We start from the raw sequence: 21,147 nt of genomic DNA, 5'->3' as shown, positions 1-21,147 counted from the left end.
CAGCTTCTAACACAGAGTAAGAGTGAGCCTTTTCTTCATGCTAAGCCATCTCCACTGCCTGTTATTTTGAAAATGGGCTCACTCTTACAATTCCAGAGTATACTGATAAAAGTATTTCAGATCTGTTTGCAAGCAGGTAGGATTTCATTTTCACTAACACAGTTGGTTTAGCCATTATAAGGCACCTCCCTCTTCACAAGACACAATTCCTTCCAAACATTCATCGCCAAGGCTCTGCCAAGCAGGGCCATGACAAGGCACAACCCCAGCGAGACCTTCAGCCAGGGTCAGAGGCCAAGAAACATTTTTGCCAATACTAGACACAAATAGAATCAAGTGTATTGACTAAAGACTCTTCAGCTGAGATGCTGTAATTGCTGAGGTGTGGGTGACCTATCCCACAGCCAGCTTATGCATCAGTTAAACAGACCACAAATGAGTAAATGGGCACTGAGAGAAGAGCTGGAACAATTTCTGCAGCTCTTACACATTCCCTTCTCTGAGCTGCTTGTTCTGCCCCTCTGCCAGAGGACACACTCAGTACAGCAAAAATAGTGTTCCTTAGCCCCACAGACATATCCACAGATTGAAATAATTTTCAAATTAATGTGCCAAGATGTGAAACCCAACCAGTACTGAATTTGCAGATGACAGCATCCCTGCCACATGTCCTCCAGGGAGACTGCCAGGCTGAATGAGGAGCAAATGAGATCTCACACATCCACTCCTGCTCTCTGCAACAGGCATAACCCCACACAGAGGGAAGGTTGATAGAGAAGCTCCTGGCTCTGGCTAACACTGGTGCTTCTCTCTCCAGAGTTCAGCAGCAGCAGCACAGAGGGAGGATGGACATTATTCAGCACTGAAGACTCAGATGAGAGGCACCAAGTGAAAACAAGCAGTGTAACATGACAGCATCCCATCCCATGCCTGTGCCTACAGCCAAACCTGCTCAGGCAGCAAAAGGGAAGGTTGAATAAGCTGTTGCTGAAGAACAGTTTTTACCAATCTTGATGAGCCATCAGAAAACCAACCACAATGGACTGCTAAAGATTAACTTCAGCAGTATTATCCTATCTCCCCAGACAACTTACAACCTGGCCCTGGTCTTACTCCATCATCTTTTGATGTAACTTTTCTTAGAATATTTTCAATGAGCACACTTCTGTCCAAAGGTTCACAGAAAGAGAAAATTTATACAAATATTGGAGCACAGTTCTGTCCAATTGATCTGACCTCTGCCCAATGACCTCAAACCCAACATTTGGACTTTTCCAATGGGACACTAAACCAATGCCAAATGACCTATGAAGCTAATTCAACTGGCACACCAAATGCTTGTATGAAGGAGTTCATGAGTCAGCCATGGACAAAGAATGAGTCATAGGAGATACATAGGAGATAATTTTGAAGAATGAGTAAACCTGAAAAAAATCCCAAATTGCCAATGAACAACATGCAAGTAGAAAAACATGTTCAATTTACAAAATAAGTTAATTGCTATGAATTAGTCAGATGGCTCTAGTCACATAAACATATCTATTGTGGGCTGCTGTTGCAGTTTATATGTCACAGTTGAGCAATTTGAATCTCTATTAAAGGTGTCTCTGACTTTAACAAGAGTTACTGCAATGTATATCAACACTCAGGAGATATACAGAAAAATTTACCAGAAAGAAATCTAGTGCCATAGAAATGAAGTTGCCTTAGCTTCAACAACAGAGGACGCTTTCCTGAGCACTCCTAGGTTTCAACCTCACTGCAGCCTCTCAGGGAAAACTCACACTGATCCATATCCCTCCCAGGGCTCCACACCATTGGAAAAACAGAATTGTTGATTCCTATTGACCACTGTCCTCAAACTCACTCTTAATTAAGAAAAGAGCTGGGAAAGACTAAGTGATATAATTAACCCTCAGCCTGCCTCCCAGGGGGCTTTGGCTGGCTCACTCCTTGGGAGGCCTTGGAGGGAAATATACCAGGGACAAGACAAAAGATATCAAAAGAGGCTCTCCTCCCGGGACCTTTGTCCAAGGCGTTTATTCTTCAAGGAATCCAGGGGAAAAGAGGCAGAACAAGGAAGAGCAGGGCATTATGTAGCCTCCTGCTCAGGAAGGAGATAGCTGGACCTCAGCCAATAAGGGAGAGAAAGGAAGGAAGAAAGGGTTAAACTATATGGTAAGCGGTTCCAGGGGGTCAGAAGGGGAAAAAACATTCCCCAGAGAAATGCAACACCTAAGGACTTGGTCAGCTCAAAGAACACAGCCAGTCCTTCCTTTGCTCCTGCAGCTGCTGAAGCACCCCATATCCCCAGTCCCTCCATAATGATTAGGGAAGATCACCCCCAACACCTCTCCACAGAGAAAAAAACCCCCAACAATTCACCTCCTGTCCATTTTAGGAAATACTTTGTTCATGTGCTTTGCTCAGCCACCAAGTCACAGCACCACTTCTGCTCCTTAAACACACATCTCTCCATTTGCCTCACCAGAGGCAAGTACCAGGACAGTCCGAGCAGCACAGAAAAGGCAGAGGCTCCTGCAGCCCTCACATCAAACCTGCAAGCCTCCTGCCTACCTGCCCCAAGCACCTCCCTCAGAGCAGGGAGCAGCATTTCAGAAGGTTCAAACAAAATATGTTGGTTCAACAAAGACAGGTGATTTCTACACATTTGCCATTTCTCTCTTCCCACTTCCAGGTCACACAACAAAACTGACCCCTGACAGAAGCACAGCTTCTCTGCAGCACTCATGCTTTGGGGATGCATGAAGGGCACAATTACACCTTAAAATCTCTCTGGCTGCAAATCCCACTCAGGAATTTCCCACTGTGTTCAGTCCCACCCTCTTCAAGGTAGCTTAACATCCCCACAGACATTCCTGGCATCAAGTTCAGATTTAGGTTCCACTCGCCCGCCCCTCCTTTTAAGTTTTGCTTTTGATCTTTTGATTGTCACCAATTCCTGACAACTACAGTCCCACAAACAGTGACACTAACTCAACTGAGAGGATCACCACTCAGAGATGGGGATTTCAAAAAGCACAGGAATCTCCTAAAACAGCTTTGCCACTACAAACATTTTAACATCATACCCCTCCATTCCATATTTCTGAGCCTTTTTATATCTAACCCTACCTAAAACAAGCCTTCTTAAAAGAAACCCAAGTCTTCTTAAAAGAAACACAAATCCAAATCATGAAATAGATTATTACAATCAGTTTTGTTAATACAGCTGAACAAAATTAAGCCTGACTTCCAAATGGGTCCTTAAAACTTTTATTTTCTTGTATGGTTTTTATCAACTCATACATGTAAGGATGGATGTGTGTGCAGGAAAGTGCACGTTTTTTCTTTAATTTTTAGTCATGTTTAGTGCTACACAGTTCATTTATTAGTAGTCAATGTGCTGTCAAACAGTTTGTAAAGGAAGTGTTTTAATTTACTAACTTCCTAAAGCTTGACCCCAGTTCTGCCAAGAATATTACCTGTCTCAGGGTAAAGCACCTAGGTTTTGTGACTCCCTGCAGCAACATCAGAGTCAGGGCAACATCCCTCTGGAGGATGAAAGTAAAATAAAGCTTTTCAAGTAATCGCCTCTCTGTATGCCAGAACTGGCACCCATCTCCTAGGAGACTCACCAATCCATCTTGTATTGGACCCCATATTTATAACCAACCCTTAAATCCCAAATGAGTAACAAAGCAGTGAGCTAAAGGCCCCCATGATTCACGGGTAGGAAATGCAGTCAGCATTCAATAGCCCACGTCTGTTAATAGACCAACTAATGCATAATGCCAAATGGATCTGTTTCCACAGCGCTGCTTGAAATACAGAACATTTAGTCACTCTGGAAAGGACTTTATAGTTATTGACACACAGGAGGGAAGAGTATTTACACCTTTTCGGACTAAGCTTCCCCACCTGACAGCCCTACAGCTCTAAGTAGGACTAGGACTTGGTTCCAAGTCCAGCTAAAATAATAGTAGTCATATAAACCTTCTGCCCAAGAAAGGTCAGGAAGTAGATCCTCATGAGGCTGGGAAAGCCAAAAAATACTTGAAGAGGCATAAAAAACCAACAGGAAACTCATCAGCCCCATCACACATGTTAAAAAAGTAGAAGCAGAAGCAAATCTGTAGCCACCAAGCAGTCATATAAACCCAGAGCAACACTTAGTGAAATCTAAAGAGCTGATCTGCACTTAACCAGCTCTGACCAGCACAGCTGCTAAATTGTTACCCTCAAACTCCCCTGTGTTTTCCTTACAGTCTGTGCTGGATCATGACAGGCAGGCTGAGTAATGTAAAAAACTACTCGTTATGACCAGAAATACAAGTAATGATCTCAAAATGACTTGTAAACTATTTTCATGAGTGCCCCAAACTTCAAATAAACACAGAACACAATGCAGCAGCATTTTAGCCCTGAAAGACTCCAATCCTTCCAGCCTCCAATGAATGAGACCTGAAGTGTCAGGAATGGTTTCCTTTTCCTCATTTCTCCATTCCCATCAGCTCTTGGCTACCTAGCGCTGGGAGAATGCTATCTTTTGAGACACAGCATCCCCAAAGTCAGTGGGGAACACCAGGACAATCTCATCCAGAGATGCTTTGGTTGAAAAACCATTACATCTATAGGCTATATAGAGATATAAAGGCAGATGGAGAATAAGTTTTGAAATGTAAGTACACCATAACTAGACAGCCCAAATGGCTGGTCAGTGCAGAAATAAACCAAGGGCTGGTTATGCAACCACTCTGATGCACACAGACCCAAGCTGCTGCCAGAAACAGTAGTCATATGCCACTTGGCCACCCCCAGCTGTTCATTCCCATAGCAGACCTTGTGCCAGCCCTGATAAAATGGGTGATGAATTCTGGGGGAGGAAAAGATAGCTGAAAACTGCACAGACAAGCTTGGAGTCTTTGAGTCCCCCACCTGATGGATCAGCTCCTTGGCAGTGCTGGCCCAGGGGAGGCCATGGGAAGAGGCTGCAGCACAGCCAAACACAGCAGCCTCAGCTGGCAGCACATAAACAGTCAGTCAGATGGAATCACAGTGTGGCTACAATCTTTTAACTTCTCCATTTAAGAAATGTTCCTGTCATGCAGCCTTCTACAAAATTGATGGTAATATTTCTGAATGCACTATTCTGCAGGATGGAAATGCTATTACTGTCGTGTAACCACCTCGTAACCAACAGAACTAAAACCCAGCCCATGACAAAAAAACCTCCCAGATAAACACTGGATTCAAATTATCCAAGTTTTGCTGAAGCTTAGTAAATACATGGCTTGGAGACACTGCCAAATATAAAGGAATGAAAATGGGACAGCACTATTCATTCTGCTTTCAGGTTCTTTGCTGTAATACTTTACAAATATATTTGCCCAAACCTAAGTTATATGTGAAGGATTTCTGAAAGGGATTCAAGATGAAATGTACTGCAAGACAAGCTGCTGGAGGAGCTAAGGTTAGAGAAAGTTCAAGTCATCAATAAATGGGAGGAGTTACAAAGCTCAGGAAGCACTTAGAAACATTTCAGTACCTAAATATTAGAGCTTTGTCAATAATCTTCCTTCCAAATATCTTTCTAATAGCATATTTCTTTGACCAAAAGCAAACATTTCTCTGCCCTTTTGATCTAAACATTTTGTTCTTATTCCAGACATGAAAAACTAAAGTGGTTCCCCACAACTGGATACAAAAGAACACCTTTGTTAAATATTATTTTTAAGAAAACAACCATAAATAAAACACACACAAAAAGAAATCACACAAAAAAAAACTACAGTAGAAGAGCTATGGCATTTCAAAGAAACTTTCACTTCTTTACTATCTTCCCCAGAATAATTTTAGTAGAATTGGTCAAAGAATTCAAGAAAAAGTAGTAGGAAATAGCAAATAGATCAAACCCATGGTAATAATGAATGGTTGGTGAAATCAGTGCATATTTATCAATCCAGTCTTTTAAAGTCCCTCTTGCCCTGCAGAAGAAGAGGTTCTCTTTAACAATAAGGAAAAAAGTAAAAAAAATAACAACTCACAGAAAATGCTCCCTACCTGGCTCAAAAATCAACTGCAGGACAATACAAAGAGGAAAAAAAGTTATAACCTCTTCACAGTAAGGATTGCAAACTGTAAAGCTTCCCACAGATGTCTTTTTTTGAAATGATACAGCTTAAAAATTAGAAGTCACAATATCATACATGGCTGATGCCTCATTACCAAAACACCCAACTTCCCTGAGCAGCAAGGAGAAAAAATCCATTTGCATTTATTCTTTTTCCAAAGAAGGAAACTAAGTAGGAGGTAAGACCTCTTCCTGACTGCATAACAGCACAACAGCAAGAGAAATAAATGCTCACAAACCTTCATTAACTAGTTTGAGTTCCTGGCTGCTCCTGTTCCAGTTTCAGTGCATAAGGCATCATACAATGTTAACCACACTAACGGAAGCCTCCATTCCCTCAAGGCTTGGGATACCATGTGTAGAGGCAGAGGCTGCAAGACTTTACAAAGTTTTCTGGGAGAAACAACTTCCCCATCTGGCAGGAATTTCATCAGTTTCCCTCATGCCTTGCCATCTTTCTAAGACTGGAGTGTGAAGCATGAAGGGCTGTGGAAGAATGGGACAGGGCAGGGAGTCATCAGCTCTTTGAAAAGGCACTCACCAACAATACAGAGTGAACTGTGCTTGCAGGGACCTCATTTTCTGCTATTACTCCATCAGATGGGGATAACACAGCCCCAGAGCCATATCCCCACTCTAACGAATGTAACTCAACTGGCTAAATGAAGAGCCAGGCAAGCAAGGACCCACCAGTTCAAGCCTCCAGCCCACATGTGCCCAGGAACATGTTCCTGAGCTCCCACTGCTTCAGGGACCCAGAGGAGGAACTCTTCCATAAAAACCCCTCTCCTCAACCACCACCACAGGAGAGAATCAATAAAGCACAGGGTACAGGATTAGGAGGTGACTAATGCGTGCCCAGAACTTCTTTTCCACTTGGGCTTTGGCATCTGCACCATCACTCCAAGTAGAGGGCTCTGGGTTCCAAGGACTCCACCTATGTGTGCATGTGCACACTCATGTGTGTCTTGTACCAGGCTAAAAAACCAAACCACAACAACAAACTAAACAAACAACCTCCAAAAGCAATATAAACGACAGTTTCAGTCACTCTGAATTTGTCCACCTCTCTTTAGGAAGCATTTTGATATGTCTCTAAAGAACTCTGTGCAGATCTGTTGCTTAAACAGCAGCCAAGCTTTCAACAGCCAACTGACCCAACACCTTATGACACTGGAAACAAGAATCTCAGGATTCAGGCCTTCCTCCCGGATTCACCCAGCAGCCAGGTCATTTCTACTTTTCCCCATGTAGCAAAAGGTATCTCATTACATGCTATCATTTCTGTGCAGTTAAGATCAGCACTTAGGATTACAAGAAAATTGCTAAAAGCTCCCCAAAAACATTTTATTTTCATCTCCATTTTCCATCTCTTGCTGCTATTAACCATCTTTATGTCAGTGATACCTCTTGTTGACAGCTCATCAGAATAAAACATCTGTAGTTTGTTGCAGCTAGGATGAGTGTGAACCTTAGGGAATAGGACAAGGTGGGTCCCCTTTATGAAACAAAAGGACCATAGGATGACAGTCTTAGCTCATAATGCTGAGTAAAGCACATCTAAGTATCACTCACTCCGAAATGCACTGGTGCAAGCAAAGGGGAATCAGATGTGCATGGACACAGCAGCCAAGTGGGAACCTGCTGGCTGTAGCAGTCAGTAGAATCACTCCAATCTCCAGCAATCTACAGGACTGAATAATCATCAAATAATCATCTCGTTAAGTTTCTAAAAATCACTAATTCCACCAAGTGTCAAGGTTAACAAGGCTCCTGTCAATATTAATGGCTTGGCAGAGGAATTCAATGCTTAGAGATTCAACCACCACTACTATCGAAACATGCAAGAGATAGGATGTGATTGCCTCCTTCTCACCCACTCCTACCACCAGGCATTCCCTACCCCACGTGCAAGCTGCAACTACAGCTGCTCAGAAGTTTCTGACAGATTTCCCCCAGAAAAGACACCAACTGAATGTGTTTTGCCGAAGCACATTCATTCAGCGAGCCTTCTGCTGAAACGTAAGCTCCCGGTGCTCGGCCAGCTGCCAAGAGAAATCAACCATCATATGGCACAATGCAAAGTGCAGGATGCAGCTGAGTCTTCAGAGCTTCAACTATTAAGGCTTCCAACATGCAGAGCTTGCCAGGCAGGATGTCCATTAAGTTTGAAAAACCCAAGGATGTTCAAACCATGAGAGAGTCATGTCAACTCTGTGCAACTTCTAACCTGGGAAATGAAGGTACTGCAAGTCCTCGTGCAGCTTAAAGGCAGGGTTTCCTCAGAGCTCAGACTTTCACACTCTAATGCAGAAATATCCTTTTTGCAAAATTAGTATTAACAGCACCATAAAGGATATCAGAGCATTCCCTGGAAAGCTTTTTTAATCTCATGTTTATCTCCATTTTATTAATCATGTTTATTCTCACAAAGCCTGGAGAAACAAATCTTCAGGCTGTTTACATCTGAGATTACGCTGGCCATAGTTGGAGCAAGTAGGTAGACTCATAAGCAAGATATCTCATTCTTATGGAGACATCTTCACAGCCAAAAATAAGGAGAAGATGAAATATCAAACACTCCCAAGATAGCAACAGAACACTTCCTAAAACACTAAGGTTTTCTAACTTCCCTCAAAGCATCGGTTCGTTTAACAGTAATAAAAATAGACAATAAAATCCAGCTTTTAGGATTCCCAGTCTCCAAACTCCCCAAACAAAACAAATTTCTTCGTTTCTTATTTTACTGCAAATATGTTTTAGGTTGTAGTCCCTAGGAAGAGGGAGTACAGGACACTACTGCACATTCCAGAGGGAACAGCACTCTCACGATTTTTTACCCACACCTAATAAACCACTTTCCAAACTTGAAGTCAAAGGACCATTCTAAACTCTCCCACCCTGAGTTACCAAGAAGCAGCCACATCAAAGTGACAAACTCGTTTAAATGATCAGCAGGAATCTACAAACAGTTACTGTACTTTGGAGACTACTGGTGTTTTGCAGATCGGTTTGGAAAACACAAAGGAAAGTTGGCTAAACATTGCACAGGTGTTAATTACCCGGCACAAGAACCTGTTTGACTTCACGCTGAGTGAAGGCAAGGTTTCTCCAGCAAAAATCCTTTACCTTGACTCTGCTGAGGGAAGGTAACTCTTTAAATCACTTAAATCTTATTGTAAGATCACATCTTATAACCCTGGAAGTCCCAGTGTTCAATAACCAAATCCCTTGCTAAATCAAAGACTGGGGAAATTGTCTTCCTCTGAGGAAATATTATAATGAATCAGCAAGAACATAACTGTACCACTGTCTTCTAGAGCAGAGGAAACAAGAACTGTTTAAACTAGTACCTCTGAGATTCTTTCATGCTAAGTGTCTTCTCTTCTTGCAGCTCTTTGATCCCTGTGGGTACAGTAGAATCTAAACAGTCACAGAGAAATGCAAGAGAATTGTAGGCAGTCACCAATTTGTGACAGCAGTAATGTCATAAACCCCCTGCTACCAGCAAAGAAAGAAGAGACTGTTCAATACTTCCTAAAATTTGACGTGTTTGAGATTTTAGTTTTGCTTTGGTTTTTTTTACTTTATGCTTGTCCAGGTCTCAAGACTTCCCTGTTCTGGCAGGGGCTAGGGCACCTCCCCACTCCCCCTGTGCTAGCCTTTGGGTCTGCCAGACTTTGGGAAGCTCTGCACTTGGTTATGGCTTCTCAAGGGAGACGAGGCACTGTCATGCCACAGGCTGAAGTGGCACTAACAGCATACTGAATACAGGGCTCTACACTGCTCCACACGACAAGATGATGACAGCCACTAAGGCAAAAGACTGGGTTAAGGATAGATCATGAGCCTCTGATAAGCATGGCTGCTTAAAGGAAAGAATTTCATTCATTGCATGCCAGTTGTTTTAAAATTATCTCAGTAGTCCTGTTGGAAATTATACTAAGTTTAAAACTTTTTATATAAATTTAGTCAGGGGTTTTGTTCACTTATGACCAGGGGGAGGGGAAATGAAGTTTCCCCTCAGAGGACTATTTTCACCACTTGAGAGTAGCTCAGAAGACACTCAGAAGATAAAGACCATCAAGGAACATCAGGAGACACCTCATCTGGGAAAAGAGAGATAAGAAAATGAAAACCCAATTAACACTGAAGGCTAAAGGGATTGATAACCAATAGGAAACCAAATATTGAGATCTTTAACTTGAGACCAATGAACATTGAACCAATGAATTCCTATATGTTTTGGCTGTATAATTATCTGAAAAAAATCTAGTAAAAATCATCTGCGACGGAATTATTTTCTCTGCATAACCCAGGCAATGTGCGGATGAAATTATTGCTGTTGCACATCCTGGCCAGAATAAAGTAATGCCTTGAGTCTCTAACATTAAAAATGTTGTTGAAGAGTTTTTGGTTTTCCCACAGTTTCAGTGACAATGCCACAGAAACATAAGGAAGGCCACTCTAAGTCAGAAAAAGAGTCCAATTAACCCAAGTTCTGCTTTGCCACAGTGGTCACTTTCAACACCTAAGGCAGAATGAGGTCAAGGCAAATATACATAGCATTAACCCTAATATCTTCACAGTGTGTGGTAATTTTTCATCTAAAGGGATCCTTTAAGTTTTTTCTCATGAGCAAAAAATCACAATTTCACCTTGCAGTGGCTTTATTTTTAAGGCCACAAATGCCATGAGGTTTCCTTGGCTCTTTTGCAATCCCCAAAGGACAGTTGGCTTATTATATTGTCTCCAGAAAGTAAAGTGGAGTCTTGCAGTCTTACAAGAGTTGGTGCTCTCTGTCCCCATCCTGTCCAAAGCAGATAATGAAAAAACATTGTACATCTGCATAGTTCTGGCATGCCATCTATCTGCAAAAAGCACTGCTGGCTGTCTGGATCACATCTGTTTAAAGATCCATTTGAGCTTTTCCATCTATCTGGTGCTTTGAAATCACAGGATACAGACAGGAAAATTATGAACAATTAAGTTACTACACATAAGAAATTACTGTTTCTCAGATGAGCAGAGGTAATTGGCCATATGCAAACTCACAGCCTAGTCCCAATGGCCAAGAAAATTGGTTTTACTTGCATTTTGTTATAACACATATTGCTACCTGTTTGCAAAGGACTAAAAGAACAACCACAATCAGCTAGCACAGCTCAGGGCATCGGCTTTTATCCGTTTTAAGAAGGTACACACAAGTAACCTGTTCATTCCTAAAGGTGAAATCTTTAGAGATTGTCAGTGTTCCTCAGCTCCACCTCAGCAAACAACTCACGCTTCACAAACAAAACCAGTTTCATTTGAAACAAAAGCAAAGACCTTGCTATTTAAGTAAAAACATAGAGAAAAAATGCAACAGGGAAAAAACAGATTTACTTGCTACTTATTCTTCCTCTAGGTAATTAATTCAGAAGCATATCTTAAACTATGTATTTTCTTTCAAAAACACAGAAATTGAGCATATGAATAATTTAATTTTTTGTCAAAATAGACTTATATCTTTTCTTGCTTGCAGTAAATTACCTGGAAAAAACAATCACATTATTGAGGAAAATGACTACAAAACAAGCGCAGCAGACTTGGCTACAAGATGAGATAGAGCAGGGGGAAACATCCTCAGAAATACCGGAGCCGCATAATTTGAGGGTCAGCTCTAATCCCAGGAGGGTAAATGGGTCACAGCAAAACATGAGAAGAACCAACTCTACAGAATTTATCACTCGATAACATCCCGCCTTTGGCGCACATTAATCAGGCTGTGAGGAGAGCCAGGGAAGAGGCAGAGATGCACATGTGGTTGCTATGGAGTTAAAGGCTTGAAGGAGATACATGGAAACAGCACAACTGCATAGAGCACAGTTAACTCTTAAACTGCCTCTATCTAAACAGCTCCCTGGCCACCCAAATTAATGAATATCCATTCTAAGAGAATCTCTTTAAATACCCAAGAGTTCCCATGAAGAATCAAAGTCCAACAACCAAAATCCATCAAGGCAGAGTAGTTGCCCCACATCAAAAACCAGGAAGCTGGACATGGAGAAAGGACCAGGCTCTGCAGCACACGATCTCTGACAGCTGTCTTTGTAGTTCAATACTTTGATCTGTCATGCCCAAGGGAGCAAAAGTAACTGCTAGAGATCCATGCAGAAAATGAGTTACCTCCACTCAAAAAGTAAGGGCATCCCCATAAAATTTAATCCACCTATGGTTCTGAAAAGTTAGAAGTGTGTTGAAGTCCTAAGAAGCCCAGACAGATCCCTTCCCCAAGAGGACATAAAGATAATTAAAATTATCTTTAAATGTTTGGACTTTTTCTGCCCTATGGCATCATTTGGCTCTGTTTGAAAAAGCCACCACACTTGCTGATGTGAGTGCACAAGACTCATATATAGGCAAGGATTGGGATGAGGCTGGCACAGGACATGCTTCTTGTACAGACTAAACAAGGAAGAACTTTTTGGAAGACAATTTCCTGAAGTAAATGTTTTAGGGATGGGAAAACAGTTCTGTGAGACTAGGCAAATGAGGTAAAAAATCCTAAAGACAGTGACAAACATGTTGGTGCTGATGACTGAAGCAACAAAGTACATTTCATGGTTATTCCAACCAGCTACTTCTAGATCACAGGAAGCTGCTTCACATCCAAGTCCCTGCAGAGTTTCCTAGCAGGGGCTGTCTGTGCGTGTGTGTGTGTGTATATATATATACATATATGTAGATAATCAGCAAAGTTTCTATTTTCTCCTCCTACTTAAGGGAGTCTTTTAGTGAGCAACCTCCTACACTGCTATTTTTACCTGCTCCTAATCAGTGTGTTCTTAAACATTGAGAGACTCTGAGAAGAGCAGTTCAACTCCTCCAGTTCACAGCCCACAAAACACTGAGTAATATCTGGGTGGCAGCTCTTCTCCCATCACCCAGGAAAAAAGATTTTTTTCTTCTTCTTTTATGTCTTGTAGAGCGCTAGGAAGAGATGGTGGTCAAGGCCTGGGGGATCTCACTCACAGGATGCTGAGTTTGAGCTGAAGTTCTTTGAGCAGAGGTCATTAGCACCACAAGAAGTCAAGTAGAGAGGACTGAATCCAAAGTCAGGATTTAAAAATACTGATGTAATAAATAATAATACTGAAAATCACCCAAAAAGCTCTTTTACTGCATTATTTTCTCCTCTCTTCTTTATCTCCTTTCACCATAAAGGTTTCAGTTTTCACTTTCAATGAATCATGTTTCATTGCCAGGCCCAAAAATGCCTGATCTCAGCCTCAAAGTAGGCATTAACCTGTAGACATAATTCCGAGAAGACCAGGGTGCCTCAGTCCTTCCAAGGAGTCCATGAGATTTATGGTAACAAGGCGCCCAAGAACAAGTAGATGGCACCAAATCCTGATGCCAGATGACAGCTCACTAATCAGTGAGCTGCACTCTCAGCTCCTCTAAAAGACTTTTATCAGAAGGCTGTTTATTTAAGAGGGGCCATTTCCAAATGCCCAGCACTGCAGAGGTGGTGTGTTTTCACGGGCTGTGGTGACATTCTCTGTGCTAGCACAAACCCTGATCATACTTTGTCTCCTCATCCATTTGCGCAGCCTTGCTCTGAAAGCAGGTGCTAAATTCTTTCTTGACTTTCAAGAACAGATAGATCTTCCTTTGAAATAATCATTAACTCAGCTAGTCATTCCCTCTCTTGCAGCACCATTAAAAAAAAAAAAAATCGACTATGGCCAAAACTACCAAGGGCAAACAACAGATGAAACAACAGACAATCAGCTCCAGTTCCCCAAAACCCAACCACACTAAGAGTGTTTAAAGACAGTGCCAATTACTCCAAAAATGTTGCCAGCAAGACTGACAAGCCACACAAGCACCAAGTTTGGGAAAAATGGCATCTTGGGCTGCACAAGAGTGTTCTGAGCAAATCTCAGCTTCCTGTCAACACATACTATTTAAACCTCTGACATTTTAGAAGTTGACCCTATGGATTGATTGTAGGCAGTTCAATATAAGCATTCAGCACATGATACTTGATATTTAAACTTCCTATTTCAGATTATAAATGTTGACAGATTTATCTATGACTGCAGTTGACTGGGAAGTATCTGTCCTCCTATTTCTAGTTTCAACCTTTTCCCTGTTTTTGTAAACATTTATCACAAATTTTTTAAGCTGCTCAAAATATTTAAAATATTTTTTTCTAGCACTGAACAAAAACAATCAAAGCAATTTCCTAATCAAAGCAATTTTCTAGCATTTTTCATAGAGTATTTTGTCATGGAGTCCTTTGATTAAAGCTGAAACTTTTCAAGAAATTTTCAATTTTCTTGGAGAATTGATTGAAAAACACATCAATAGTAATTCTGTAATCACTCTCCTCTCCCATGAGTCTTACACAGACTCATGATATTGATTTTATTCTTACTTTAAAAGTAGAAGTACATGCAGTTGAACTCTTTAAGTAAAATTTCTTACTCAATTTAACATTTGTCATAAAACTAGTAAACAGCAATGTGAAATATTAAAAATTCTTAACAGGGCTAGCATTTTTCAATGATGACACTTAAACATGAAAAAAGAATTCTTTAGAAAGCGAGGTCACTTTATATAATACATTAATGAAGCATTTTGAAAGATTTTCATTCTGCTTTCCTCTATATTTTCTTTCTTCTTCCAGCTGCAAAAAGTGCACAAGTGATTCTGGGGAAAGTACTTTAGTATAAATTTTTGATACATAGTTTCCTGACAAAATATTAACACTCCTTATTGCAGTTTACTTCCTACAAACATCAACAGCAGTAATCGTCAGAATATGAGCAAGGAAGCTCAGGCTCACTCAGGGCTGTCTTGTCTAAAACAAAACAGAGATATTTGTCTGTATTCAAATTCTCTACAAAATGCAGTCCATTAGTACTTATTTAAGTAATAATAGGATAACACCACTGAAAGAGAATGCCTGTCTCAGAGGGGAATAGCAGCACGGGTCACACTGCAGTTCTCTGTACTTTTTCCTACCCTGCATCCAGGGCTTGCTGCAGCTCCACCACACACGAAGGGAACTGCACAGGGACAGAGCCAACCCCAGCACCCGATCCAGATCAGGCCCACAAAGAACAGGCTGCTGCTTTCCCCTCTTCCCAAGAAATTCATGCCTGCAAGCAGACCATTTTCTCTCCACAGTCTAAGCAGGGAAAACTAGAAAGCAAGAATCACTTTGTTTCAGTCACAGTCACAGTAACATGCATATCAATATGTAAAACAAACAAGACATTGTCTGGAAATTCAGAAAAAAAATGGATGATATCTTTGCTGCGACAATCACCACATAAATGCATTTCACAGCTTAAGACTACAATGCAAGTGACAGCTAAAGAAAGATAAGTCAGCTCATGTTTATTTTTTCAGCTATCAGGGCTTCAGACCAAGCCTTGGGTGGTCACAATTACAGCACAGTCTCTTGCAGTGGTGTCTTCTAGCATGTGGAAGCAGGCTGCCAATTTCTGGCGGCAAAAGGTAAGCAACAAGCAGCAGAAACAAGTGTGCAAATAAGCAAGAAGGGAGCTTTTGCTCTCTGGAGCAGTTATAGGAGTTAAGGATGGTATGTTTACTCAGAACATCATCTGCTTAGTTCCCTCTATTTATATTCAAGATAGATTACATACAATTACTATGTTTCTATGAAACCTAATTAATCTATTTATTGCCATCACTTCTCTCTGACAACCCCCTGCACAGAACTCAAAGTTTGTTTACTACAAAGTTTTGCATCTTTGAGCTGAAGTGGTTTTCTTCTTCACAATAGATTATTACACTCTGCAAAGCCATGAGACAAATCCAAGTATCTGTGTTGTTCCCCTGTGCAGTCACTGTGGCATATGTCTGATACCATCAGAGAAACTTCTCTGAGGTTAAACAGGGCATGACTTTCAATATTTCTCCCATGATAATTTGTAGTGAAAGAAGTTCAGTACTCCAGAGTGGATTTTGATGGCTCACTGCCAGGGTAGTTAATGGGATTGTGGGACCAAGCAGGCTGAGAGGACCATGGAGGTCCTCTCCAAGGAGGAGCATTTATCCATGCAGACCAAAGGTACATCACAGGACCACATTCCTCCCTCAAACATGAAAACTCTTTGGGAAAGACACCAGCCTAAAAATTGCTGACATGGAGAGTGTTGATCTGGGCACTACTTTCTGTAGCACTGCTTGACTCAGTCCTCACCATCATTTGGCCTCCCCCCCTCCATCTTCCAGCTTGGCTACCAAGTGTTTCATCTCCCTCAACTATCCAACCACTACTAAGGCTCCAGATTCCTCTTCTTCCCTTCTCCCATTACATCTCCCCTTGTCTCATCAGAAGGTGGCAGATAATTGCCAGACATCATTAGGACAGGCAGGAAATTGTACTTTACTTCTGGGCTAAATACTCAAAGGAGCCTGAAGCCAGCTCTTGCCATGCAGTGCTTTCCTCCCCTGTGCATGGTTCTGAGGTAGGGCTGTTCTAAGCTGTCTGAATCATCAGCTAACCCTCTAAAGAACTTGCTTCCTCTCACCCCTGCAGTATTCTACCATGCCCTCTCAAATCCCCCAGTGATGCAGGACACCCTCTCACCAGCAGCCAGGAAGCCCAGCTGAATTGCTCCCCAGACACTGATTTGAGGCTGATCCACTAATCAGGCACAGGAAAGCCCTGGGGAAGCTCCCAGGAGCTATCCTTGGAGTAAAGCCTGCAATTTTCCCTCACAGCAGCTCCCCAGCCAGTGATATACAGCACAGCAGGGACAGAGTAGGAGCCTGCATTAAAAAGGACATATGGATGGCAGGAGTTATGGGATGCCACTGCCCTCTCTGCCTCTCACCTACCCCCAGCCTGATGGCCTTTGGGGGGTGGGAGTGAGTGTTGTGAGCACCACTCAGCCATAGCCAGAGCTATGTGTCACACCCTTCCAGCTGCAGATGCTCCTGCACAGCACCAGGAATGCTGCCTTAGTAAAAGTTAACTCCACCCCAGCCAGGCCCAATACATCATCTCTGGCTGCAGACTCACAAATCAGACCCTTCAACATACCTCAGGACATACCCAGATATTCAGAAAACCTTCTTTTGGATAGATGTCTTCAATTGGAAAATTAAATAAACTAGGAAAGACACTGGGGAGAGGGGGGAAAACACACTGGTTGCTGATAATAAACAAGCATATGTTGCAAGCTTTCCCCAGCTCCTTGGGAAAACCAAAAAAGTAACACAAGAGACCAAGGGGCAATTGGACAAGTGGTCTAACTGGACACTTCCAGAGCAATAGCTTTACGTGGATAAGGGAAATCTTTGGTATATTCCCACATCTTCACCATCCTGTACTGGTATTACAGGCCTGAAATAAAATCCAGGGAGACTTCAGACTACTTGTATTCGATTCAAAGGAAACTGGAAAAACATGAGCTCAGATCAAGAAAGACTTTTATCTTCATGTCACTTTTGCTCTTCATTTGTTATTCCCATATTAGAAAGTAAGACAGGTTAGGGTCTATTTACTGGTCCAGAGACCACTTGGCACATCAGAATCTGCCTCCCTCCGGATGAATTTCCTTTCTCCCCAAGACAAGGTGCCAAAAGCAAGCAATTCTTGGGCTATCCAATTCCCTAAACCAGGTCTGAGTTTGTCCAAAAATGTTCCTTGGCATGGGACACAACAATGCTGGGGGACACCAATGGTCAAACCATCACACTCTCATATCAGGCCAAGCATCCAGAAGCAGAGAACATCCAGGAACATCCTGGACAGCATGTGAAATGAAACAGGTAAGGCACATCCCTCCTGAGGTGGGCACTGGGGTCCCACAGACAGAATTTGCCATCATTCATGGAGCCAGCACCACAAATTTATTGGCGAAGAGTCACTGGCTGAAAGCCCAAACTCTGACAGATTAGTGTCTGTCTCAGAGGCAGAAAATCTGATCCACAGTGATTGAAAGTGCTCTGCCTATCTTTCTTTGTCAATAACCTCTGAGGGATGGGTGACATGTACAGATCAGCCCTGGGCAGCAGAGGAGGTGGCAGTGGATGAGGCTCCTTTGCTAAGCAGCAGAGATGTCCCTCAGCCCTCTGCCTGGCTTTCACACACCTTTCCTTTTTACTGCAGACTTTCCATACAAGGAAACTCTCTTTGCAAACAGATCTGGCGCTGGCAGAAAGAAATAATCTTTGACACATTTCCTGGGGGTGCTTTGATAATGAAAAAAGAGTTAAACAGTGGCAACACCTGACTGGCCTTCCTGCTTTCCTTTTATCATTTTAATTAATTTTTTTTTAAGAATTGTTTGGAAAAAACACCAAATAAAAAAGCAAAACAATGGCAAAATATCATTCTTCAGATAAAAGCAATTTTGAAATCTGATGCTTATGTAGCTCTGTAGGCACAGTGAATATTAATAATTCAACAAAATATTATAGTCATTACTATATTTGGCAGTATCACAACAGTGCATTTTAGCAGAATTTCTCTCCAAATCTCATTGCAACAGCCATTAATAAATAAAATGCAATTCACTGCATTAAATGTGTTGTTTAAAGGCTAAATATTTCATCAGAACTAATTCATTTTAAATAATCAGACTAGGACTCTCCTCCCAGCACCAGGACAAATCTGGGCTCAGTACACTTTCCACACATAGAAATGAAATTATGTTTCAAAAAGCAAACCACAAATTGAATTCAACTGGAACATCTACACAGTAGCTCTTAGACTACAACCCACTGCAGACAGATGGGGTCACATTCAAACAGGCCACAGGTCTCATGACTTTGTTATGCTGCTTTTGCCACCCAAGAAAATTAAGATTGAAAAAATACAGTAGAATTGTTTGCATTTATTGCCTGCCCTGAACAGTGGCCAATATCTGATTCCCTGCGGGAAGGAGAAAAACAAGGCATGTTGGTCCAGGCCTCAGCTGCCAATAGCTATAGATACCAGTGCTCATCCTGTGCTTCCCACCAGACACTAACCAAGGGCTTGGCAAAGGAGGTCAGTTGCCTCTCACAGGTGGGAAAACAGGCACAGAGGGAAACAACTTGTCAGTGGGTAATGTAAAGCCTAAAGGCTGAGTTCCCACACACTTATCCATTCTGCAGGAGTGGTACACATCAAAGTTCTACCTCATTGCACTCTCCCTTTCAGTTGCAACTTTCTGCTGGCACATGCTACTTTTTTTCCCCCCAAGGTTTTTTCTTATATCTCAAGAAGAAGACCATGTAATTTAGATCTGAAGTGTAACTCCCTCTCCATCCTCAAACATACCCAACCTACCCAGCCATAAATTGGTGAGTTTCTAAATCAGGATAAAGAAAAGAGAGTTTGATTTTAGTTTCTATCAACCAGTATTATTAGAAAAAAATGTTAAGAAACCCATATGAAAAATTAAATAAATGACAACTAAAACTAAAAAAACCCAGACAAATAAACAAACAAAAATCACACATGTATTTCAGTTTGAAGTTTTCAGTTTAAAAACTTCTTAAAAAAAATAAATCCCAACAAACTAACAAACACAACCGAAAAACCACTCTCTAAACTACCTGTCATTTTCTGGCCACCTCCAGAACAGTGTGTGAGCATCCACCCTGCTGACTTCCTAGCTGACGTCAGCAAGGTAATTCCTGTAATTAAAACTAAACAACATGACCTTACAAGCACACCCTGCATCAGACACCATAATCTCTATTTTTACCCACAGAGCTCACTGCTTTCCTCCAACAAGAGAACATAAACACTGCAACCTTCTTTTGACTGACTTTAAACCAATACAGCATAGCACAAAAAAATCACAGGGAGCAGTATCTTCAAGCGTGACTTTCTACAGTAAAACAGCAATTTAATAAGGCCAGCATATTTTCCACCTTCTAAATTGTACTGAATTTGCTTTCATAACTATATAATAAATATTTTGTTTTAACCTTTTAAAATAAAAGTATCACCTTTCCATTTAAAAAAATCTTTAAACAATTCCTGAAAATTTAGGGAGTTGTGATTTTTATTCTGTTGGTTGGTTGTGGTTGTCCTTGTTTGTCTTTTTTAAAATCAGAATGCAGGTCTGTGCCTGGTCCAAGTCAAGACCTGGGGAGACCTGTCAGGGTGGTGATGGGGGTAAGGGATTAAACCCAAATTATTTCCCTTCTGTCAGCCAGCCCACACACTAGAAAACACCAAGGCAAGCAGTCAGTTATTTACAGAGCTCTCTGTACTACACATTCTTGATTCCAAGGAGATGCCAGATACAATTCACTGCCAGATACAGCTGTGCTACTGAGCAGTGTGACATTGGGAATAGATGGACTTTTGGTCTCATCCAGCACATCTGATCTTATGATCCTGGGCACATGTCCAAACCCCATTAAAGTCAATAGAAATTCAAAGAATTCACTGGCTTTGAATCAGACCTTATATGACAGTGGACAAGAACAGCTAGAGATATTTAACTTGTCAAGGAGAAGAGTTAATGGGAACTTGCTCTAATAAATACAGCACCTTTACTGCACTGCCTGTTTGTGCTTTAAGCCATTCATCCTCAAGTGCTAAGGAGCCTTAACTCCTGAGGAAAGCCCAGATTATTTCTCTCAGCTTTCATCAAGGCCCTATAAAGCACTCCTGCCCCAGTCAGACCAGCCAGCAGGATCTGAGCTAGAGGGGAACCCAAACCCAGGACCAGTGAAGGACCAGCACAGCAGGGCTAGAGAGGCCACAGCCAACAATGGAATTTGGGAAACTGATTCAGAGTTCAGGCAATAAGCAAAGCAGCAAAAGAACACACCACACCATGAGCCAGGGTGGTCTCCACCAAGGCAGTAAAGAAGCCTCATTTTTGTTTGATGTGCTGTTTGGACACTGCTTGGTGGAACTTTGCCAGTGAAGCCCTCATCATCACCCAAAGCTCTTTCTAAAGGACTGCATTCCGGGATTGCTCAACCCCTCCAAGAGACACCTCTGCTTCACCAGGCAGCTTGATGGCTCCTGACACTTG

At 41.8% G+C, this 21,147-nt stretch overlaps 1 protein-coding gene and 1 long non-coding RNA gene across 3 annotated transcripts in view; one reads left to right on the top strand and one right to left on the bottom strand.

The window, feature by feature from the left end:
• Positions 1–21,147, top strand: part of LOC310912356 — a 424,676-nt gene that overhangs the window by 318,517 nt on the left and 85,012 nt on the right. The window lies entirely within an intron of this gene.
• SORCS3 (sortilin related VPS10 domain containing receptor 3) overlaps positions 1–21,147 on the bottom strand; it is a 269,719-nt gene that overhangs the window by 230,943 nt on the left and 17,629 nt on the right. The window lies entirely within an intron of this gene.

Source organism: Zosterops lateralis, assembly GCF_965231275.1.
Source record: "Zosterops lateralis genome assembly, chromosome: 8".
In the NCBI taxonomy this organism is placed as follows: Eukaryota; Metazoa; Chordata; class Aves; order Passeriformes; family Zosteropidae; genus Zosterops; species Zosterops lateralis.
The sequence above is the reverse complement of the archived record's forward strand: the minus strand, read 5'-3'. Positions and strand labels throughout refer to the sequence as shown.